The 25,929-nt window shown below is 36.2% G+C and overlaps 1 protein-coding gene and 1 non-coding gene across 3 annotated transcripts in view; one reads left to right on the top strand and one right to left on the bottom strand.

Annotated features, from left to right (window-relative positions):
- Nucleotides 1-25,929, bottom strand: part of UNC5C (unc-5 netrin receptor C) — a 405,303-nt gene that overhangs the window by 261,294 nt on the left and 118,080 nt on the right. The gene's annotated exons all lie outside the window — the stretch shown is intronic.
- TRNAK-CUU (transfer RNA lysine (anticodon CUU)) lies at nucleotides 5,720-5,792 on the top strand. The gene has a single exon. It is a non-coding gene; the product is annotated as a tRNA-Lys (tRNA).

Genomic DNA, 25,929 nt, shown 5'->3' on the forward strand with positions numbered 1-25,929 from the left:
ATCTGCTTGCTTTCTTGTCAGTTCTGACATAGAGTTAAAGCAACTGCAGTCTGTCTGCCTCTGCTCCCTTTTCTGTTATGCTCCTTACAGGCCACCTCTCCCTCGGAAGCACCAGGTAGTCTTTGACTGCTGCTTCTCCCAAAGAAAATGACTTACTGATAAATTAAGATATTTAGTGATCATGTGAAGTGATTAGATTACTCCTACTCCTTCTTGAATGTGGAGAAATGGTAGCTTGGGGGTGGGCAAAGAGTCCCTGGGGGACCATTTTCTCAATGGGCTGCATCCTCCAAACTCATCTGGTGGACAATTCCTCTACTCAGGTAAAGGAGCAGTGAGGACCCCACCTGCTCACCCATGATTGTGGACTCTGATAGCTTCAGTTTCTTAGTCTAGCCAGAGTGAACGATTACATGTATCAATAGCAAACTGCCCTCCTTTGAAACATTAGTCTGAGGTTATTGTTCTCTTTCAGAATGCAATTCTAAAACTATATGAATATGATAAATGCCATGACAAGAAGTTTTTGTTTTGATTTACTGATAGTTTTGGAAATGAGAAGAAATTTATGTAATTTTTAAGCAATTTTTAGAATACACTTACTTAGGAATTTGAAGAAAGACAAAATTAAGAAAGAAAGAATGAAAGGAAAATGTATTGCAAGCAACTATGCTGTAATCTAAAATGTCTATCTGCACAGAGATGCCAGATGGGGATGGGAAGTATGAGTAGTAACCTGAGGCCTGTCTTCCACTACAACAACATGAATATTGTTTATTGAACAAGCACCAGATGCCCATGGCGGACTCCTGAGTATCTATAGAGAGAAAAGGTAAACTTTGGAGAAAAAGTAAAATTTTCAGTACTAGCAAGAGCCAATATGACTTCCTCCAGAAAGATTAAAAAAATAATTGCAATACAGTCCCTTTTTTCATGACAACGAGAAGCCAACACCAGGCGACTATCTTGGACTTGCTTCTCTCCTCCCTGAACTGCCACCCCCCCTCATGCCCACCCTTCTGGACTGCAGAATGTTTTTTCTCTGCTCACTTTCCGTTTCACTGATTTTAATTTGTTTCAAGAGGATCCATCTCATTAGATGAGACATAATAATCTTTGATATTTTTGACATTCCTTAATTTTTTTCTCATAGATACTTGGAATCGAGATAATGTAAACAAAACCATAGACTTCCTTAGATTAAAGTAAATATTCTGACATCCTGAAACATTAAGATATCAAGTTTGTGATCAATGATAATGATATAGTAAATTACATCCATGTGCTTTTGTGTTGTTGTTGGTGGTGGTTTCTAAATATCTCCTCCAGCCCACCCAATTTTATATCAGGGAAATTCAGATGACAAGGTAACCTTGCTATTATGTAAACATATCTAGAGAAAATAATTCTTAATTTCTTAAGACAGTGAAAACCATTAAAAACTCAATTTTCTGAAAACCTAGTATTTTACTCTATTTGCCTTTTTGCTTATAGATTCTTTATGATAATACAAAATCTATTTTCTAGTGAACAAATTACTAGTGATCAGAATGAAATCATAATCGATCCTACAACTTGAGTCTCCTCTGTGAGCAGAGGTGGACACTAAAAAGAGGTTGTGTTCCCTTCAACTCCAGGGAGAATATTCTATGGTTTTCCACAGCCTAATGCAGCTGGCTGCCAGCAAAGGATTTCTGGTAAATGCTATTTATGCCCACTCAATTAAAGTAAACGGATATTTATTGAGCTGTACAGAAGACAGAATGTTGCAGTAATGTGGTAATGTAGTCACCACCTCACCACCCTAAAGACCCTTTATGTTTCTTCTTTCAGAGCTTGGCACCAGGGAATTCATTCCTGGAGTGTTAGTTTTCTGGTACACGTCGAAAATTTATACAACACTAATGACTTATGATACTATCATGGATATACTAGATAATATAAAATACCTAAAATAAAAGATTCTCGCCCTCTAGAATGTAACTTCTAAAATACAAGCTACCCATTTAGAAATGGGTAGCGTGACCTTGGTTACAAGATAAATAATAAAAAAAAAACTTGATATGCAACACAATAGTTCCATAATTTTGATGGTCTTTTTATGAAGAAATGGCATTTTCAACATTTCTACTTGAGAGGGACTGAGAATAAATACAAAGAATCAAATATGAAAACAATGCATTAGGAAGCACTCTCAATTTGTTAATTTATTCTGCCCTTACTGTATGTCTGAAAAAAGATGGCTCAGGTTAGTCTTACCTGAACAGTATTATAACTCTCTACCCTCTAAAATATGATGAAAATGCACTGAACAAGTACCGAGACAGTATCTTTAGGTTTCAATTCCAGCTATTCTTCTTTGTTACTTTCATTAGGAATGTCTGACATAAAATTCAGGCAGATTTTGTCTATTTTGTAAGCAATTTCATTGAAAATGTCAGATATATTTGTGTCAAAGAGGACACATAAAAAAATCAATATTTTCATAAGTCTAGAGAGTCAACAAATTTAATTTATCTACCAGCACCTGCACACTTTTATTTTTCAAAAGGGGATTGATAGATATTTCTCAGTAAAACTTTATGCAAATATTTTTTATTGATGCATATACTAAAATATATAATTTACTTTTTAGATCTGTGAGTTGGTTTAAATTCATTTATTTGTTCATTGTGTTTTCCTTTCTTTTAAATGGGAATCTTTTTTCAGGTTTTATTACAATAAGCTGCAGTAATAAAAAATGCAACAAAAATTGGTTTCAATACAGAGGTTCTACAAACAGAGTAGAAAACATACTCTTTCATGGTAGCATCTGTACACTGATACCATGAGTAACACGGAAAAGATACATGAGACTCAGAGAAAGGCCAAAAAAGAGAAATATACATAATCTGGATTACATTTTTAAAAGAGTCGAAACAAAGAAAGTTCTCCAATAAAGAAGAAAAGCTACTTTGATCAAATTCTATAAATCATATGATTAATACTTGAGATTAGCAAACCAAGGCCTTTCCAGAATTTCAGGTCTACCACATATTAGATGCTGAGATTTGGGGTCACTTCTCTGAAAGATCTAATTATCTTCAATCTCTATTATGTTCTATTTCAGCCTTTCTACTCCATCTGGGCAAATATAAGTAATGCTTTTCCCTTTCTCAGTTATCAAACATGGACTTTCCACTCATTTCTGTCTAAACAAATTACTCCGCATCCTCAAAACTTCCATGTGACCTTTTTGGAACAGACTTCCCAAAACAAACTCTAGTTTCCCTAAAAGTCTCTTTTCTATCAAATACCATTTGTAACTGTATTCTCGATAAAGGTAAAGAAATACCTACCAACTGTGAAGGATAATATCTGAATCAACAGCTTTGCAGACAGAATGATAGAATAGTGGACACCTCAGCAAGACCACTTTTCTCTGTCATTCATCTCCTTCCTCCATTTCTGGAATTTATTTTTCAGCAAGGTTCGGGAAATAAAAATAAATTCAACATATTTATTGGGTATCTATCTAAATATTTCATATTATTTTAGGCACTATGGTAGATAAAAAAGATTTTTCTTTTTATTTCTGCTCTTAAGAAGTCTATCTATTATTTTATATTTCATCTAAAACAAGAATCAGAAAGTTCAAAGCAAACTTACTTCTCACTCATTTCTACTACATTCTTTCATGCAACACACAATGTTAATTGTTAACTAAAATAGTTTTCGTCAGAATATGTAATATAATGGTGTTCAGCAAAATGAATGTTTATGAATAATTCAATGTAACTATTTCATGCCCCCAAAGTAACACCCTTTTTATTGTGTTTTCCAAAGTTCTCAGTCAGATAGTTATGCTACAGAGAAGAGTCCCTAACATATCTCCTGTTATGAATTTTATGATTCATTTTTTTGAGATACTTTTCCCTTTCTTTATTATCTATGACTTGCATGCCTTTTTCCTCTAATACTTTACTACCAAGACAGGAAATCAAGTTGATAGTGTCCTATGGATCATAACAAGTTCATCTGTTTGCACTGGTGGAAGATCTGTGGTAACAGCAAGGGCCAACTGAACACAACATGTCAGACGTGCTGACTGGTCCCAAGACAGCAGGCAACATGCGACAAAAAAGAGAAGTTCAAGACCTCACTGACGACAACAAGCTGCAGCAACAGCTTCCCAGCTGAGTGACATGAAGCCCATAATGGAAACATTACTCGTTTAGGTAGGCTCACATGAAATATTAATTTCCTGGATTCTCGGTATTTGCATAGTAATAATAAGTTCATCTTCTTGGCTTGTTCTGGCTTCAATTAGCAGTTCTATTGTCATACCTGAGATTTGGGATAGGAAGTAGAGAAGGCTGTAGAAAATATCCTTCTGGAAACAGCAACACTAATGGAGCTTATCAGTACCATCATTAATTTAATCAAAAACCTTGAGGCAGAGGGCTAGAACGATCTGTTAAGGAAACATTTTCTAAAATGAGAGTGCTTCCCATTTGAATTAGGGTCTTACTCATTTTATTTTTTTCTCTTTAAGACATTATTTTTCTCTGTTATCTCGCCCTCATCCCTCCTCCGTTTCTGCCACTGATTAGATCTGCAACTGAGGGCTGTATTTTTACTAAAAAATGTATTCTTGCAAATTGACAATTTTGCAACAACATCCCTCTCCTCTAACCTTTTTAACTGATTCTTTTTTAATGGCATCTCAATTAGTTCAGACCCACTGTGCCAAAGATAAAGTCTAAATGAGAGAATACTCTAGAGAGAATGGAGTTTGCTTCATGATGTGTATGTTAATATGCTATTTTCTTTAATTAGTTTTACAGATAATGGCTGCCAGCGGATGACTCTGCTATACTTATATGTGTGTTTGTACTCACATGCATGTTTAGGTGTATTTCCTCTTCAAGATATAAAACCAAACAACAACATAACTATGAGGGAAGTTGCTGAGGATAGGATTCTTGAAAATGGAATCTCAAGGATGACTATAGGCATCATACATGTAAGACAAAAATATCAATCCACAATTTAAGAACTATAAATTCATTGATTTTTAAATCTCAGGAACATCATATTTAGATATACATAAAGCGGTGGTCTGGGCTCAACAATGAGACTTCTCCTGCTGCCTCCAGGGAATACCTTTACTAATGCAGAGAAATCCTTTGACAAACCCTATTGTAATGATAATACTTTCTATGTGAAAGGATTGCATCTTCTGCTGGAAGAGAACTTCCTGAGCTGAATATCACATGAGCATCCCAATAGAAGTAGCACTCTGGAAGTTTGAGGAAACAAAACTGCATTTTGGACCTTTGTGACACTAAAGACAATCATGATTTGGCCATGCTACCCAGAATACATGGCACCACTTCCACTTGTATTCACTGACACCTTATCCCAGTGGGTGCTTTTATATGACAGGAGGAAGCAAGGTGCTCTCTGATCACCTTTCCCAATACAGTTGTACTTTTATTTTTAAATAGCAAGGACTTCCCTGTGCTTCCCTGGTGGTTCAGATGGTAAAGAATCTGCCTGCAATACGGGAGACCTGGGTTTGATCCCTGGGTCAGGAAGGTCCCCTGGAGAAGGGAATGGCTACCCACTCCAGGATTCTTGCCTGGAGAAATCCATGGACAGAGGAGCTTGGAGAGCTCCAGACCATGGGCTTGCAGAGTCAGACATGACTGAGTGACTTTGTCATTCATCAGGGACTTCCCTGATGGTCCAGTGGCTAAGATTCTTCACTCTTAATGCAGGGGGCCCTGGTTCAATCCCTGGTTAGGGAACTAGATCCCAAATGCTGCAATTAAGAGTTTGTATAAAGGTGGAGCTAGTGGTAAAGAATCTGCCTGACAATGTAGGATATGTCTGAGACAAGGGTTCAATCTTTGGGTCAGGAAGATCCCCTGGAGGAGGGCATGGCAACACACTCCAGTATTCTTGCCTGGAGAATGACATGGAAAGAGGAGCCTGGTGGGCTATAGGGTTGCAAAGAGTTGGACATGACTGAAGTGACTTAGCACATACACACGCTACAACTAAAGATCCGCATGCCACAACATAGATGGAAGATCCTCAACTAAGACTGGATGAGCCAAATTTTTTTTAAAAAATTGTTTTTAAACAGCTATAAGTAACACCATGGAATTATGAAGTCATGAAATTGCAGGGCAGGGACTGCATCCATGGGCCATTGCTGCTGCTGCTGCTAAGTCGCTTCAGTCGTATCCAACTCTGTGCAACCCCATAGTCGGCAGCCCACCAGGTTCCCCCATCCCTGGGATTCTCCAGGCAAGAACACTGGAGTGGGTTGCCATTTCCTTCTCCAATGCATGAAAGTGAAAAGTGAAAATGAAGCCGCTCAGTCGTGTCCGACTTGTAGCAACCCCATGGACTGCAGCCTACCAGGCTCCACCATCCATGGGAGTTTCCAGGCAAGAGTACTGGAGTGGGGTGCCATTGCCTTCTCCAATGCGCCATTATAAGATCTGAAAAAGCTTTCCTAAGAAAATACATTCTCAAGACAGAAAAGAACATTTTTTATATTGTTCTTTTCTACACACTTTCTGTCTTAGCTTTCAATACTTAAAATATGTTTGGAATTTGTGGAAGATAAATCACACATAAAAGGTATTTAAAAAAACACCTAGGGAGAAATGTTCTTTAAAATAGAGAGTAGACTTAAAGCCAAAAGTAATCTCAGTCTTTTCTTTTAAAAGTACAGACTCTGTGCCCATTCCTCTGTGCCTGAGAGAGAAGCTCTGTGATAAATGAGCATCTGCATTGGTGTGATTAAGAGCCAGGCCCTAGTTAACTCTAAAGGAAACATTCCCTGACACCTCCATAATCTTCTTAAGTTGAAGGAAGCCACAACTGGCAGTGAAACAAGCATTTCAATAGAGTTATTATCGTTTCTAGAATGAATAGAACTATGCTCTTGTTCTAAGCTAGAAGCTCTCAACATGGATAATTATACAACAAAATTACTCAATCTCCATAAGCATTAAACACTAAATAAAAAGGACGGTATTGATTCATACATTAAAAAGCTGCCATCTTTTGTTTTTCCCAATGCGGGCAATATGTGAGAGCAAGCGTGCGAAGTCGCTTCAGTCATGTCCAACTCTTTGCAACCCCATAGACTGTGGAGCCTGTCAGGCTCCTCTGTCCATGGCACTCTCCAGGCAAGAATACTGCAGTAGTTGCTGTGCCCTCCTCCCGGGGATCTTCCCGACCCAGGGATTGAACCTCCATCTCTTATGTCTCCTGGGTTGGCAGGCAAGCACATTCTTTACCTCTAGTGCCACCTGAGAAGCCCCTATTGCACGAGGGCTATATACTAGACTCTAATTTTTCTCTGATTCATAAAATTCTTAGTAAATCTTATTAATGGATGAAAAACCTGGTGAGAGACTTCTTAAGGTACCAAGACATTAAAATAAATAAATAGGAATAACTCTTGACATTCCTTCACCTCCCTAATTATAATACAAAACTTATCATATAGAGATATATATCCTTAATGTATGAAGAATAGGTAATATTAATTGCTCCTATGTAATAGGAACTCTGCTGAGTGCTTTATAAATATTATTCAATCCTCTTAGCAACCTTACAAGTGTAATAACCCTTTTAGTTTACAGATGAGGAAACTGAGGTAGAGATGTATAGAAACTAGAAGTGCCTCCACAAGTCTGTAGTTCTCTATGTATGCATCTCCATTCCTGCTGTGCAAATAGGTTTATCAGTACTATTTTTCTAGATTCCATATATATGTGTTAATATGCAATATTTTTTTTTCTTTCTTAGTTTATTCTGTAGAACAGGCTCTAGGTTCATCCTTCTCACTGGACACAGAGAGGGAAGGAGAGGGTAGGGCAAATTGAGGAAGTAGTATGGACATGTATACACTATCATACGTAAAATAGCTAGTGGGAAGCAGATGTATAGCACAGAGAGTTCAACCAGTGTTCTGTGATCACCTAGAGGGTTGGGATGGGAGCAGGGAGGGAGGCTCAAGAAGGAAGGGATATGCATATTATTATAGCTGATTTGTATTGTTGTATGGCAAAAACCAATACAACCTTGTAAAGCAATTTTCCATCAATTAAAAAATGTTTAAAAATAAACAAAATGATTTTTATACATGGATTCAACTAATGATGGGCATAGCCCACAGGACAAGAGACACTGTTAAATATTTATTTGCTAGAAATATCTTTTTATTAACCTTAACTATATATATCCTTAAGGCTTAATTATTAATTCATTTCTTTTGTTTTTTATATCCTTTGCTTTGTAGATATCTTTCTATAAATATAAAGAAAACAGGATTGCTATGTAAAGTTTTAGAAAATACAGGAATACTAAAAATAACTTTTAAAACCTTACAATTTAACCACTCAAATCCATTAAAGAGAATATCTTAGCAGTCATTTTAATATACATTTTTCAACTTTCTAAGAATTAAACTTTCTTTTTACTCAATAGTATAATGTGAACATTTATTCATGCCATTAACTTTTCTTGGTGAATATGATTTTTATAATTGTTTCAACTTCTTTATATTTAAAACTTTTTTACTATAACTTTTAAGAATTTATAATTCAGATACTCCTACTCATAACTACCAGTACTTTAAAGTTTCTTCATTAGTATCACCCAACTCAACTCCAAAAGAGATTAGACATTTGCTTCTATTTTCTTGTGTAATTTTCATGGTTTCTCAATATTTTCTGTTATCTCTTTAACCCATCTGTCTTTTATTCTGGCATACATTTATACTGTTAGAGAAGCTATAAATTTCTGAAACCCTACAAATGGTATTCTTCTATATCATAAGCCTTCAGATATTTGAAATCTATGATCTAGCCTATCACTTCTCTTCTATCCAAATCACAAATCATCTCTGTTAAATATGGTCAATTCCTTATTTTTTCAAAGGCGTTTGGAAAGTAATCTCCTCTGTGTGTTCACAAATCTGCCACTTTTATTTGAAAGTGGGATGTCCAAAACTGGACACAATTTTTTAAAACTTTTATTGGAGTACAGTTGATTAACAATGTTCTGTTAGTTTCAGGTGTACAGAAAAGTGAATACAAATATATACAATGGAATATTAGCCATTAAAAAGCAACACGGATGGACCCAGATATTGTCATACAGAGTGAAGTAAGTCAGACAAAGACAAATATCATATGATATCTCTTTTACATGGAATCTAAAAATAGGTACAAATGAACTTATGTACAAAACATAAGTAGAGTTAACAGATGCAGAAAACAAACTTACAATTACCAGGGGGAGTATGGGAGGGAAAGGATAAATAGGAAGATTGGGAATGGCACATACTCACTACTATACATAAAATAGATAACTAACAAGGACCTACTATATAGCACAGGGAACTCTACTCAATACTCTGGACACAATTCTTTTTTTTTTTTAATAAATTTATTTATTTTAGTTGGGGGCTAATTACTTTACAATATTGTAGTAGTTTTTGCCATACATTGACATGAGTCAGTCATGGGTTTACATGTGTTCCCCATCCTGAACCCCCTTCCCACCTCCCCCCCCATCCCATTCCTCTGGGTCATCCCATTGCCCCAGCCCTGAGCATTTGTCTCATGCATCGAACATGGAATGGTGTCCTGTTTCACATATGATAATATACATGTTTCAAAGCTATTCTCCCAGAACGTCCCACCCTCACCTTCTCCCTCAGAGTCCATAAGACTGTTCTATGCATCTGTGTCTCTTATTCTGTCTCGCATATAGGGTTATCATTACCATCTTTCAAATTCCATATATATGCAGTAGTATACTGTATTGGTGTTTTTCTTTCTGGCTTACTTCACTCTGTATAATGGGCTCCAGTTTCATCCATCTCAATAGAACCGATTCAAATGTATTTTTTTAATGGCTGAGTAATATTCCATTGTGTATATGTACCACAGCTTCCTTATCCATTCATCTGCTGATGGACATCTAGGTTGCTTCCATGTCCTGGCTATTGTAAACAGTGCTGCGATGAACATTGGGGTACACGCATCTCTTTCAATTCTGGTTTCCTCGGTGTGTATGCCCAGCAGTGGGATTGCTGGGTCATATGGCAGTTCTATTCCCAGTTTTTTAAGGAATCTCCACACTGTTCTCCATAGTGGCTGTACTAGTTTGCATTCCCACCAACAGTGTAAGAGGGTTCCCTTTTCTCCACACCCTCTCCAGCATTTATTGCTTGTAGACTTTTGGATAGCAGCCATTCAGCAGCAGCAGCAGCAGCAGCAGCATTCTGACTGGTGTGAAATGGTACCTCATTGTGGTTTTGATTTGCATTTCTCTAATAATGAGTGATGTTGAGCATCTTTTCATGTGTTTGTTAGCCATCTGTATGTCTTCTTTGGAGAAATGTCTGTTTAGTTCTTTGGTCCATTTTTTGATTGAGTCGTTTATTTTTCTGGAATTCAGCTGCAGGAGTTGCTTGTATATTTTTGAGATTAATTGTTTGTCTGTTGCTTCGTTTGCTATTATTTTCTCCCATTCTGAAGGCTGTCTTTCCACCTTGCTTATAGTGTCCTTTGTTGTGCAAAAGCTTTTAATTTTAATTAGGTCCCATTTGTTTATTTTTGCTTTTATTTCCAATATTCTGGGAGGTGGGTCATGGAGGATCCTGCTGTGATTTATGTCAGAGAGGGTTTTGCCGATGTTTTCCTCTAGGAGTTTTATAGTTTCTGGTCTTACGTTTAGATCTTTAATCCATTTTGAGTTTATTTTTGTGTATGGTCTTAGGAAGTGTTCTAGTTTCATTCTTTTACAAGTGGTTGACCAGTTTTCCCAGCACCACTTGTTAAAGAGATTGTCTTTTCTCCATTGTATATTCTTGCCTCCTTTGTTGAAGATAAGGTGTCCATAGGCACGTGGGTTTATCTCTGGGCTTTCTATTTTGTTCCATTGATCTATATTTCTATCTTTGTGCCAGTACCATACTGTCTTGATGACTGTGGCTTTGTAGTAGAGCCTGAAGTCAGGCAGGTTGATTCCTCCAGTTCCATTCTTCTTTCTCAAGATTGCTTTGGCTATTCGAGGTTTCTTATATTTCCATACAAATTGTGAAATGATTTGTTCTAGTTCTGTGGAAAATACAATTGGTAGCTTGATAGGGATTGCATTGAATCTATAGATTGCTTTGGGTAGTATACTCATTTTCACTATATTAATTCTTCCAATCCATGAACAGGGTATATTTCTCCATCTGTTTGTGGACACAATTCTTTTAAGTGCACTATCAGTGTCCATGTTTCCTAGGGCAGGAAATTATAATTCCATAAATGGAACTAACATTAAATAGATTTGCTGGCTATCACATCATAACCTTGGCATAAATTCAACTGGTACTTAACTAAAATCTCCCAGATCTTTTTCACATGAACCACTACTGTCAAGCCCCATTTTCTGAAAATACTGGCAATTATTAATAATCTATAAGCTGATCTATATAGCAGTATATATGTATTTGATATATGTTGTGTCTTCAAATGGTGTTTCTGATTTAAAGAAGATTACACATTTACCCAGAAACAGAAGGAGAACCAATGAATTCCTTTGATAGGAGTGATAATGTGGAGGGTACAGAGCCCTGTTCAGTAACCCTTCCTCACAGACACACTCCATCTCACTGCTGCCTAGGAAACATGATGGCCATGTACTGAGCAATGCCTTCATTTAAAACACATACCTATGCTATGATAATAGAGATTTCAGGGAATCTTTTCAAGGATACCAAGAAACAAACTTAGAACTCCCCTGAATAAAAGAAGAATTTCAGAAACCAAAAGAACCGAGCAGACCACTTTTTTTTGCAAAGCCCTTTGTGATCTTCTTAAGCCCATCTATTCAGACTAAAGGTCAAGTGGGCAAAGCCAGCAATTCTATTTTCCCACAAAGCTGCTACAGTTTTCTGTCTCCTGACAGCCCCGTCACTAGGAGTCTATTATCTTCCATTCTCTCTCCAGCACCACCCAGATCCTTAACTGGAAACGCACTAAACAGCTCCTTTCTTTTCATGGGTTGACTTTTGGCTTTTTGTAATGGCTTCATGTTATACATCTAAAAGCTTTCTTCCCTTGCTCTGTTTATTTAAAGAGGGCAATTTGAGAAAGCAGAATCCACCCTAAACAAGCCTTTCACTATGGTAGGCCAATGTAAGTAAATTTGCTAATAAAAGCCTTTTCCAGTTCATTAGGTGGCACTTTAAAAGTAGCATCTAAATGACAGGTCTGAAAACTGTCTTTAAAGACTGTCTTAAGAACTTGATTTCTGTTTGAAGGAACACTTTGCATCTTCCTTTAAATAATAGTGATCTCAGGAAAAAAAAACAAAAAAACCTGGAGTTTTTTGTCTAATCATACAGACTACAGTTTGTATATGCATTCTATCAAAAACTCATGGCTTTAGTTTTTCTTCCCCTAATACCTGGTAATATTGGTAGACATTTGCTTATTCAAGTCTTAATCCAGATCAAGAAATCAAACACTAGGAAATAAATCTAGTTGTTTTGAGTTGACAGCTACTTGGCTGATCAAGAAAATCAAATCCTCCTAATTTCAAAGTTAAATGGAGAAATAGGAGAAGGGGGGAAAAGTGACTTCTTGGCAGACTCTTAGCTTTCCATTTAAAGGTGTTTGTACACTGATATGATCAGAGCAGGACCAAGAAGTCATGTTACAGCAGTGGAGTTAACACATCAAGTTTAAGTTCAAGGTAGGTGTCTTACATTTCTTACATTTAGTGCATATTTACTTGCCATTTCTTGACTGGTTATTCCTGACACGTAAATACACATTTAAATACACACATATCCATAACCAGGAAGAGAAAACAGATATGGGTAACTGACTGAAAAACTAATGGCCAAAAGACATGAACAAAACAGGAAATTTCTTCAGTCTGAAGGTTAGCCTGTATCTTAGCTTGTGGAGCAGGATGATGATATTCACTTATTTAAATTTCATGATAAAATGTATTCAAAATAAAATATTTAAAAACATCCGATTTACTTTCCATTACTGAGTAGGAAAGAAATGCACTTAAAAAATCAGGCCATCAGACCTAAATGGCAGAATTTTAGACCAATTTTTTCCTTTTTGTCACAAGACATTGTTTTATGACAGTGCTTTTGTTCATTTCCTAATATTTACAAGACAAAATTAATAGAGAATTTTGAGTTATTAGATATAAGTTATCTCCAAATAAAATGTATTTAAAAAGCCATTCTTCTTGCATGTTACATACATCATGACTTATTTCTGTAGGGTTTCCACCCTTGGAAGTTGTAGTACAATAACTGTATTAAAAACCTCTGTCTTCCTAACATGGTGATAGACCCGAAATTGTGTGTGTATGTATGTTAGTCGCTCAGTCGTGTCCAACTCTTTGTGACCTCATGGACCATAGCCTGCCAGGCTCCGCTGTCCATGGAATTCTCAAGGCAAGAATACTGGAGTGGGTCGCCATTTCCTTCTCCAGGGGAATCTTTCCAACCCAGGGATTGAACCTATGTCTCCTGCATTGCAGGTGGATTCTTTACCACTAAGCCACCCAGGAAGCCCAGACCCAAGATTATGTGGATGGAGCCTCAGAACATGAACAAGCACAGGAATGGTGGCAAGGGCGCCCAGCCTCCAGGAGTTGTGATGGCTGGCAGGATGTTGCCCTAAATTTTGGGGCTGGCTACAAGAACTCTGATCTTATGGTCTGATCTCAGTTCACTTCTTCAACTTCACTTCTTCATCTTTATATGATGCCTCTTCAACCACTCACACAATACACTTCATCCAGATAGATCTATTTGTGGACTCCAGAAAACACCGATTTCTCTCTAGCCCCTAGGTCTTTGTACTTGAATTTATTTCTCCCTAAAATGTTCTCACCTTCTCACTCCCATTAATCCCACTTGCAGGTAACTCTCACTCAGCCTTCAGTACTCAGCTTGAATCCAGTGCTACTATCATGTCAATTTAGGTTTCCCTCCTGTGCAGTTTATGGCACTCCTCATTCACCTCCATAACACTCTAGAGTGATGGTATGAAGCAGAGATTTTCAAAATGTGTCCAAAGATCAGGTGCATCAGAATCTCCTCAGAGGCTTGTTAAAGCAAAGCATTCCGGTTCCCCTATTGTGTTACTCAATCAAAATCTTTAGGAATGGAGCTAAGAAAGCTGCACTTTATAAAGAAACTTCCCAGATAATACTCATCCATCCTCACTTCAGTGGCTACACGCTTTGGAGAAGCAAAAGCACAGACTGAGGAGACTTCTGCTGTTTTAAAATATAAGAGAATAAGGGTAATGGGTCAAAAGTGTATTATTTTAAAAATGGAATCTAGCCTTTACAGAGGGTTAGAACCATTTACACTTCCGAAACTAACAGTTCTCTAGATGATTTTCTTCCTTTTCCAGTTGAGGAAAATGAAATAATACCCTATACATGTCAATTTCATTCTTTCCAGCAACATATAGAATAATGACTTCTTTAAAGTAGATTGGAACAAAAATGTGTGTGTGTGTGTGTGTGTATTCAAGAGAGGTACATTTAAAAGAGACATTTTAATTAACCCCAATTTAGCAGACAATGCTGAAACGCAGGGGACATAAGACAGTTCTGATCTATAGCTTTTTAGTGATAATGATGATGATAAATGAGGCTATATTCTCCAGTCTAAAATATTTGCCACAGGCATGATTTCTGAACAACTTGCTTCTCTCACTTCTCAATGCTCCATATCAAGTAATAATGATGTCAAGCACAAGAACAGAAAACCAAGGGAGTCAAATGAAAAAGATATAAAAGGAAATGAGTACAAATGAGATTAGGCAGCTCTGGAGACATTTTTTAAAATCCAAATTCCAATGAAGATCGTTTAGAAATTGGAATGACCCTCAAGGTTGGTGCTGCAATGAGTATTCGTGTTTCCTGGACAATTTTGGTGTTTTCCTCAGGTTTTAATTAGCAATGGTACCACCCTAAGAAGATTCTCAGCAATTTTTCGTAGACTCTAGGCCATTTGCTCTCATTATGAAAGTCTGCTTTCATCGTTCCTGCAGTATAATTGATCTTAGCACAGTTGCTAATGCCAACAATCATCTAATTATTTTCTTTGTGACACGGAGAATAAAAATAAGTTCCTCTGTAAAACTTATCACAGATTTTACTTTTAAAAGTCTGATGGTTTTTCAGAAAAAAAAAAAGGGGAAATAACCCCATAGTTTTCTACATGCTAAACTATTTCTTTATATGTGGCAAAAACATTGATTTTGGCATTTTGCCTACACCAAAAAATCAGCACTTTGAAGGCAATAAGTAACTGACTACTTACACAGAGCCTGTTATAATCTCTTACCCCCCACCTTCTTGGAAAAGCAGAATTCACAGTGGTTGGTCAGAATCTTGTTTGGGGCTGGAATAGGCCAAGATCACTCTGAAGTTTCTAGAGCCAATTAAATACCCCTGATTTACCGATTTAATAAAGAAACGCTGTCTTCTGACCTTAAAGGGTCAATAAGAAGAAACGCCAGTAAAAGGGAAATGTTTTTATTGAAAACACAGGGAGATGAAGCACCAGGTTTCTGATGTGATTCTGTGATGCACTAATTCATCAGTGAAATGCTCACAATGGGTAAGGAATCAAGGGGAAGAGTGATTTCTAATCCACAGGCTCGGAATTATGCTACTTAAATTCTTACAGAAAGGTTAGAAGCAAACTCCTAACTACACCAAGAAACTTGGGCACACTTTCAAAGAAACATTATTCTTTGTTTTACATCATTTAAGTCAACCACAAAACTGAAAAAAAAAAAAACAAAAACAAAACCAGTTGAATCTTTTGCAGATAGTTGGTCACACTAATAGACTCAAGGGTGTTCATTTCCTTTCTACTATACTGATAGCTGCTGGTGGACAGTTTTGGATTCATGAGTTCTTAGTCTAACACATTTATCTTTGTTTATATTAATTCTTACTCAAAGAAATTCCTCGTCAAAGATTTGATACTTTATGTGACATAAATTATGCAAATAATTTGAAATGTTTTTTAAAGCTTTAGGATATGCTTATTACTCTGAAAGAGGTACCAATTCCATAAAAATAAAAACTCATAGGAGAAGAATAAAGTGGTCATATGCTAAAATAATCCCTTCCTTTTGGTTGTGAGATTTTGTGATTTTTATGTCTTTCCTTATTATCATATTTGAGCATTCACTTACTTTTCCCAACATTTTACTATGAATATTGATACAAACATTCAGCAAAGTTGAAGAAATTTTATAGTAAATATCTGTGTATCCACCACATAGATTTTACTAGTAACTTTACACCTTTCTATACATCTATCCATTTCTCTATCAATCTGTCTTATATTTTGGGTGAATTTCAAAGTAAATTACAGATTCTAGTATGCCTGCATACATGCTAAATCGTCTCAGTCATGTCTGACTCTGTGCGACCCTATGGACTGTAGCCTACCAGGCTCCTCTGTCCATGAGATTATCCAGACAAGAATACTGGAGTGCGTTGCCATGCCCTCCTCCAGGGGATCTTCCTGATCCAGGATTGAACCCGCACCTCTTCTTATGACAGGTGGGTTCTTTACCACTAGCACCACCTGGGAAGCTCAGACTCTAGTATGCATGTGTGCATGTCTGCTCAGTTGCTATAGTCGTGTCTGACTCTTTGTGACCCAATGGACCGTAGCCCCCCAGGCGCCTCTGTCCATGGGATTCTCCAGGCAAGAATACTGGAGTGGGTTGCCATGCCCTCCTCCAGGGAATCTTCCCCACCCAGGGATTGAACCTGCATCTCCTGCATTGCAGGTGGATTCTTTACTACTGAGCCACAGGGGAAGCCCCAACTCTAGTATACTTTCCCCTAAATATTTAAGAATGTGAACCATTAACCAGAGTCCAACATTTCTTTAGCTTTTTGTGTAATGTGTACATAAATACTAAGACAAAATTCACTGTTTCCTTTCTGAGTGAAACTTCTTTTTTTAAATTGAAGTATAGTTGATTTACAATGTTGTGTTAGTTTCAGGGGTACAGAAAAATGATTCAGTTATATACAAATATTATATATATTTATTATATATAAACATAATATATATATTATGTATATAATATTATGTATATATATAATATATTATATATATTTATTATATATAAACATAATATATATATTATGTATATTATATTAAATATATATATATAGTTATATAATATGTGCATGTACATATATATATTTCAGATTCCTTCCTAATATTTTCCTAATATATTCCTTCCTAATAATTATAGGGTTATTAAGTATAATAGGTAATATAATGTTATCAATATATTACCAATATTGATACTGAATATAGTTCCCTGTGCCATACAGGAGGTTCTTGTTGCTTATTTTATATATAGTCACATGCATCTGTTAATCTTAAACTAAAACTCAATACATTTTGACAAACACATGCAACTCATTCTGATTAAAATTGAAACCTTCTACACCAAGTATGATCTGGCTCCAGGCCGTTTCTCTTAACCACATCCCTAGACCATCATTCTAGCTCACTCATCTCCATTTGCACCAACCTTCTTTCTTTTTCTCACACACGCTGAGCTCCTATCATCTCCACAGCCCACACACAGGTTAATCCTTCTTTGTTTTGCCTGTCCTCCTTCTTCAATTGTCACTCTTAAATATCATCTCCTTTAAAATGCCCTTACTGCATGCTCATGTAGATTATGTCTTCCCAGTTATGCTCTGTACTTGCTCTTATCAAAATTTGAATTGCACATTTGTTTAGGTTTTCTTTATTTAATATCTGCACTTCATTAGACTAGAAGCTCCATGACTGCAGGGACTAGATATTTCTAATTACTATGTCATCTAACAAGGTGAAACATAGTAGGCTTACAGCAGATAACTATTAGTTGAATGGATTATAGTCTCTTTGATCATTTCTTTCTTGGACACTATTCACTCTATAATAATGAGCCATATTATTTCTCAGCCAATTTGTATGTTTATCTTTTCTTTCTCTAAGCACTAAGGTTTTGCATTCCAATGCACATTCATTTACTCATATATGTTTACTAAACAGCTACTCTGCCCCAGACAATTAACTAAACAATTAATAATAGGGACAGTTAATAGGGAATGGGACAGAAAAGTTTCTATCCTGGTTCCACAGCAGGACACAGGAAACAGAGAAGTACACTATAGCCTGAAAAGTGTTTTGGACATGCATGAAGGATACCTAACTTGGGTAAGATGTGGAGCAAAGACTTGCCATTAAAAGTATTCTCCACGCTGAGGCTTGGAGCAGATTTTAGACTTACTACCCTCTTTACACACTAAATTTAAGACCACCTTCTCTCTTAAGTGCAAACTCCCTTTCACTTTTATCAACATGGACTGTGGAGTACTTTTCCCTACACGAGAAAGAGCTAGTAATAATAAGGTGTCAGCGTGACTTTCACTTGACTTCTAGCAAGTAAAATCCAGGACAAGTTCAAAGCTATGACTATATTATCTTTCTCCCCATCGGTCTCCTTCTTGAATATCCCACAGTGACTATGAAGTTTCAGCTCAAAGAACTTATTATTTTTCCACTCTGTGCACTAGAGTCTAGCTCCACAATATGAAAGCACACTGCAAGGGCCACAGAAGCACTGAAATCTTCAAAGCCCATTCCTTCCAATATTTGTTAACTTCTCTCAGAGTACAGGAACACAACACAGGACATTCTTGCTCTTGCAGAAATAAGATAGGTTGAATAAAATCTGCATTTCCTATACTTTCACTTAGTCTTTTAAATTCATTCATGAAATGAAATGAACAGTGAATTCTATGTTTGCTTGTACTGACTGGTGTGGTAGCACAAATTCCAGAGACAGAGTACAAGGGGGCAGACAAAGAAAAATATTTTAAATATTACTTGAATATTCAGTGGTCTTCCCAATTCTGATATCTCTTCCAGGTAAGATGTTATTTCTCAGTGCAAACAAATTTGAATGAATGAGTCAAGCTGGACAGAAAAGTTGAAGTTCAATTTTGCATAACAGTAGAGGGAAAAAGTCAAAGTGCAGCATATTGATTGTACTTGTATTTTTGACAATATTGAACAATCACTTCTTTTTACCATAAAGTCCATCATCTTCAATTAGAAAGTTAGTGTGCCTAGCTTTCAAATGTATAGTCAGTTCCTCTATAACTGTTGTTTTGAAAATGTAAACTCCCCCAGCAGGAAATAATTTGGGCATGATGCAAATATGTCATTTTATTATACATTATTTTGCTTCTGACAAACAACAGAGAGTCACAAAAAACTACAGCCAACAGACCTGACTGCATAGGAATCCACAAAATGGGGGTGTGTGCCCCCCCTGCCCACACACAAAACACCCCACAAACATGTACCAGCTACTTCAGTTCAGTATAAGTGTTAAGACCCACACCCAACCACATCTGGTGTTAAAGCTTCCAACCAGGTTTCAGATAACTTTCCTTCTGTGTGTGTGCTCAGTTACTTAGGCTTGTCCAACTCTTTCTGGCCCCATGGACTGTGTAGCCCACCAGGCTCCTCTGTCCTTGGGATTCTCCAGACAAGAATACTGGAGTGGGGTGCTAGGGGATCTTCCTCACCCAGGGATTGGACCCATGTCTCTTGCATTCCTGCATTCTGCATTGGCAGGCAGATTCTTTAACTCTAGCGTCACCTGGGAAACCTAACCTTCCTTCTGCTGGGAAACCTAACCTTCCTTCTGCCTCTTCACAATAACTCTCTAGCTACTACTCTTCTATAAGTAAACTTCAGGTATCTTTCAAAATAAAGTCCATATTTCTTGTAGCATTTATGTGTTTTTAAACCATTTACATTTGTAAAACTATGCTACCATTTTTATTAGGTTTCTGTCTTTGTATGTGTGTGTGTCTAATTCAGATTTTGAGTTTTATCACCCAACCCCACTTTTCCTATTAAGTACTTGTGATTTTTAATTTCATGATTTTGCAAAGAGGAGTGAGTTTTAGGAACATACATGTTATGTTTTAGCCAGAACCAATTGTATATTCTCATTGCTACTTGTGTGTGATTTTTATGAAGACCCTCCCCATAGTTTAAAAGTACCATAAGATATTAAATGCAAATTTAACTTAAAACAATTTTATTCTAATAATTTTCCATGATTATCCATTTGCAGGTTTGGTAATAGCTAGCGATTTAAGACATCATAATTTATTTAATGGAAAAAAATCCAAGGAGAAAATTAGTTGTAGCAATCATTATCTAGTGGACTAAAAATAATAACCCATAGTCTATTTCTCTGAAATTGAGAAAATACTCCTCTATTACATAATAACATCTTCAAAAAGTCCAGGAATTATTTTCTTGGAAGTGAACTCCAAAACTCTTTTGAAGTTACAACATATTCCTAAGTATAAGAAAGTGGAAAAAAAATCCATAAATATGAAATTAAAGGAAAATTGTAACACCAGTTAATGTTCAAATATTACACTGAATATGGCAAAAATAAGTAACAATATAAACAGCTATGGATAAATAGTTTTGTTTGGGCATTTTTTGAAGCAGTCATCTTGCTAAAAGTGTGAAGACTGGTCACTCATGACAAAGGGCTCTAGGTTGTTTATGCTAGTTAACTCTAAGAATTAATGAACTCAGAATTAAACGAACACTTTTAAGCTACTAGGATAACAGAATATTTCACCAATATATACCATACTAGAATAATGCTAATTGGTTTATAGCCAGTAGAAATACAGAAATAGCAAACCAACTAACGATGAGTATGGGGGGAGGTGTCTTCAATGTTTTTTATACTCTTTTTCTAGAAATAGTCAATATTATCGTCTTAGAAATAATGATCTTAACAGAATTTCAAGGCTTATGTATTTTCTGTTGTCTATTATCTAGAAGGATGTATGATGGGATCTTTATAATGCTTCAGTGAAGACAGAAGCATTTTTTGAAGTGCTCATAAACTTTGAATAAACTTCTTTTAATCGGACTTAGATTTTTGCTTGCCTCTTTCTCTTTTGGAAAAAAAAAAAAGACTTAATATAAAACAGCAGGTCTGCAACTTTCTCACTAAGGGAATAAAGGGAAAAAAAAACCTGACAGGGCAAATCCAAACCAATTAAGCAGAACAGAAACCATTTTAAAGTGAATAAAAGCATGGCTGAACACCAAATATAGGTCTAATATTGATGTGAATAAATTATGCAGCTCTAATTGTGAAATTTACATAAGTATATCATGTCAGTTCTAATATAGTCATTATATTTTATTAAAAATATCATTAAAGATTCATATTTAGATGGCCCTGAATACTTGAACTGGTAGTATTTTATGGCCATAGTTCTTTTTGTATAATCTAAAATTCTTAAGGATTCAAGAAGTGAAAAAGATTTTAATTATTAAGTTCAAAGTTTTTATTTATTGAAGATTCATAAAAGTATTATATAAGTGAGAAATAAAAGCCTATCTTTATTTTGTGTATTGAGAACCTATAACACAAGGGAAAAGCTTTATAAGTTTGAAAACATGCTAAATAATCTTTAATAAAATAAAGAATATAGTCCTCTCATAAATAGAGATGATAAAGCAAGAAAATGAAATATTGAACATTTTTTATTATCATAGAAATCACCATATTTGTAGTGAGTAGAAGAAATAAGAAGGGCCAGTCTGATGGAGAACTATAGTTAGCTCTCCCGCAACATGCAGTTTAGCAAAAAAGTTGGATTAGCTAGAACCAATCACTGGAATGATACAGCATCAACATAAGGTCTCATGTAATGCCATCTGATTCTGCCATAAAAGCAAAAGCCCAACACAGGAAAGTTTGCTAAATTGTTTAAAGCATCAAAAGAAATAAAATTGAGTGGCAGGAGCCTTATCAGAGCCTCGGACTTCAGTGTGATTAATTTAACAATTTAGCTGGAATTTATTTAGATGTAAAAATAAAGGCAGAGCTTTAGGTAAGCTGTGCACATTTATGCTTCTAAATTCATTAATAATTGTCTGGATTTTCTTTTTTATCACTACAACAAAACCCATGGTAAAATAAATCGCCACAAACAAACTGCATTTACAGACACTGGCACTGTTTAATTGATCAGAGGTTTGAAGTCTACCAACATAACTAAATGAAAAAAAAAAATGTATTCTGCCAAGGTTTGCTCTATTTTTATCAAGTCATTTCGTACACAGAGGGCCCTAGACCTAAACTTGAGAGATTCCATGACCACTTTAAACTAATATAAGTGAAAAATCAAAGCCATACCTCTCCTTCAATGATTAAAACAAAGCTCCTCCAAGCCACACATCAATGCAGATTAGCAGAATGAATTCTGGTGGCTTTGGAGTCAAGATGATTGTCAGAGAACAAGTACCCTCTTAGTTAATAATCCAACAATGTAAGTCTTTTTTTTAAAAGATCTGTAAATGAAATGATCACAAAACATATTAAAAAGCATAGTATGAAGCAAAATATATTCCTCAAAACAAAAAGATAATTTGTGAAAAATATTTTTAACTTTTTACTGAAAACTAATGAGAGCAAAAATACAATTATATGAAAACATCCTTGAGATAGGTGTTTATTACCTGCATTTTGCACTGAGGAATCTAGACACATTATCTGAGATGAGCTGGAATGGAAAATGCTTATCACATGTGGAGCTTCCTAAACAGCTGCTTTTATTGATCGATTTATTTCAAAATTTGGCAAATGGTAGTTCTAGCTTCTGAAAATACTGTTTTCCAGAAGTGACCTACAGTTATGGTCTCCTTTTCACATAATCCATAATAGTGAGGAAACTCAGCAATAAATTGAGAGCCATTTTATAGCACCAGTTCTTCCCTATATGGTAAATTTCTTTCTTCCTCCCCAAGTGAAGATGACACAAGATAGCTTTGCTTTTAATTCCTAAATTCTCAAAAACTCCCATCAGTAATTTCAGTCTCCTTCTGCCCTGTCATGTAGTAAGAAAAACTACACCTCTTGTGTATATCCAAGTTTACAGGCCAAGTTCAACTTATTTTTCTTTTATAGGACCTTGCAATAGGCAGTTCATTACAGTCTTCTTCATCAAGGCTGACCTCAACAAATACAGATAAATAATGAAACATCTTAAGCTTCTAGAATGTAAAAGATTTATAGGCACGGCTGGCATGGATGACATGAGGAAGTGTTCATAGGCCATTCAAACCATAAACTCAAGAAGAAAAGTCTGAATCATTTGCAAAAAGAGGAGTGTTATGTGAGTTTTTGTTGTCTTTCTTTCCCCTTTTCCTTTTTATGTTTTGAGACAAAGTTTATTTAACACAACCCACAAGCATCCCCTTAGTTATCTGATATGGTTAGAGTCATAGATAAGCTTCTGAAAGATGAAAGAGAAATGCTTTTAGAAACAAAGCATTTTTATCTGACTTTTTTTGAAGGAAACTTTCCAAAACCATATCACATACTTCCTTGTTAGTGTGGTATGCTGAAAATGTAATTAAACCTTTTCTGAGTATTTAAAGCATTATCCCCCTCAAGTGCATTCTACGGAACACTAGCTCTAGAAGTGGGATGTTAATGGTGTTTCGGGGAAAAAAAAAGTATTCTGAGGTCAAATAAATTTAGGTGATGTTGATGTCAACTTGGATTTTCTTAAAACAATGAACATTCCCATTTGGACTGGCTAATTGGGTGGGAAACATAAACCTGTATGTCAGAGTGTGTAGTGACCCCACAAGCACTAGGAAATGGAATGTCAGTCTTTCACTTGTAATCTCATAGCACTGCTCCTTCACCAACTCCTTATCAGAGGCTGAAATATCAGAAAGGGAGAGAGAAGGGTTCAGGAAGAAAGGATAAACCAAAAACGTCCACAACCATAATACTGATTGTCTGTTTTCTCTTATTCACATTTTTTCCCTGTCTTCCAAGCTCTATGGGGCCACAGATTTGGCCAACTGTTGCTGCTTCTGCTTTTTACTGGCATTTCTGCCACCTCCATTCTTTGTTTGGCAAGGCAGCTACCTTCAGCTACTTTTGTCTGTATGTCTGTTTGACATTTAAACATCACAGGCTCACTGTTGTTCCACATGGATAGAGATGCCAGAAATATATGTGATGGGATAAATGGAGACAATCAGATAACAGATTGTTTTCAGTGGGCGATCAGTTATCTGTGTTTGCTGGCTTTTCCTCTCCTAATCACTAGTACTAGAGAAAGGAGTGAAAATAAAAAAAAGAAATAGCCCAGATGAACTTAATCACATCTAAAAAAAGTGTTTCTCTCTGCTGCTGCTGCTTCTGCTAAGTCACTTCAGTCGTGTCCGACTCTGTGCGACCCCATAGATGGCAGCCCACGAGGCTCCCATCCCTGGGACTCTCCAGGCAAGAACACAAGAGTGGGTTGCCATTTCCTTCTCCAATGCATGAAAATGAAAAGTGAAAGTGAAGTCGCTCAGTTGTGTCCAGCTCTTAGCGACCCCATGGACTGCAGCCTACCAGGCTCCTCCATCCATGGGATTTTCCAGGCAAGAGTACTGGAGTGGGTTACCATTACCTTCACGTGAGAAATTCAAACAAAATAGACCACTTTTTCATAATTTTCAATAATAATCATTCAGAGAAGGAAACAGCAACCCACTCCAATATTCTTGCCTGGAGAATCCCATGGACAGAGGAACCTGGAAGGCTATAGTAATCATTCACATAATTTACCATCAAGGGAGGATGTTAGAGTCTCAGAACTCTCATAATTATTTCAAATATTGGTATGATTTTAATTAAAAAATAAAGTCTGAGTAAGAAAACCCTTTGTACTTCTTTATAGTAAAAAGGCAACAATACAGCTAATCTCATTTGCATACAATGTTAAGATGTTACATATTAGTTTCTAGATGTTTTTAATGGTGATGGTTAAGAAGAGAAAATGAAAACTCCTGAGACCTGACACTAAAAGAAAAGAAAAGACTCCCAGAAAAAAAAAAAAAGAGAGAGAAAGATTCCTGGAGTGCTTGAATGGCCTGGCATGCATGCCTCACTGAACTTTTGAAAGGAATTCAGGGAAATGAAATTTTAAAAGTGTCATCAGCAAACTTAGCTCTAACATGGTTTTCTTTAATAAACAAAACATACACATAGTGGTTATATCACAATTTTTATCTTAAACATATTTTACAAACATTAAGTGATTTTTAATAACACTCCTGAGAATTAATAATGATATTTTACCTTTACATAGAGTCACTCAACTGAAGAATATAACAGGACTTCACAAATATTAAACTTAAGCCACACTCAAATGATTTTAAAAAGGACAGGAACAAAAACATTAAAAATACTGGTCAGCCATATTATAGACTTAGTATAACATTAGAGTTTAGAATTCCTAATATCCAAATTTAATTGTTGACACAAAAGCATTCCTTCATGTAGTGAAGTGAAGTGGCTCAGTAGTGTCTGACTCTTTGCCACCCCGTGGACTGTAGCCTACCAGTCTCCTCAGTCCATGGGATTTTCCAGGCAAGAGTACTAGAGTGGGTTGCCATTTCCTTCTCCAGGGGATCTTCCTGACCCAGGGATTGAACCCAGGTCTCCCGCATTGTAGGCAGACGCTTTACCCTCTGAGCCACAAGGGAAGTCCCATTCCTTCATGAGGCTGCTTAAATTCAAGGGTGTTGGGAACACTGGTTCAAAAATGAATACAAAGGGCTAACTGCGGTTTAAAGCCAGGAGACTTTCACTTTTACATCTTGTTTCTATCCATTTCCTGAAGTCAAAATATGTCTATCTCCTCATTACCTAGCTTAATGAAAGGAAGCAATGGCACTGCTAATGGGAGACATACATGAAAAATCAT

Source organism: Giraffa tippelskirchi, chromosome 1 (assembly GCF_054371585.1).
Source record: "Giraffa tippelskirchi isolate mGirTip1 chromosome 1, T2T-mGirTip1v1.2.pri, whole genome shotgun sequence".
NCBI classification, from domain to species: domain Eukaryota; kingdom Metazoa; phylum Chordata; class Mammalia; order Artiodactyla; family Giraffidae; genus Giraffa; species Giraffa tippelskirchi.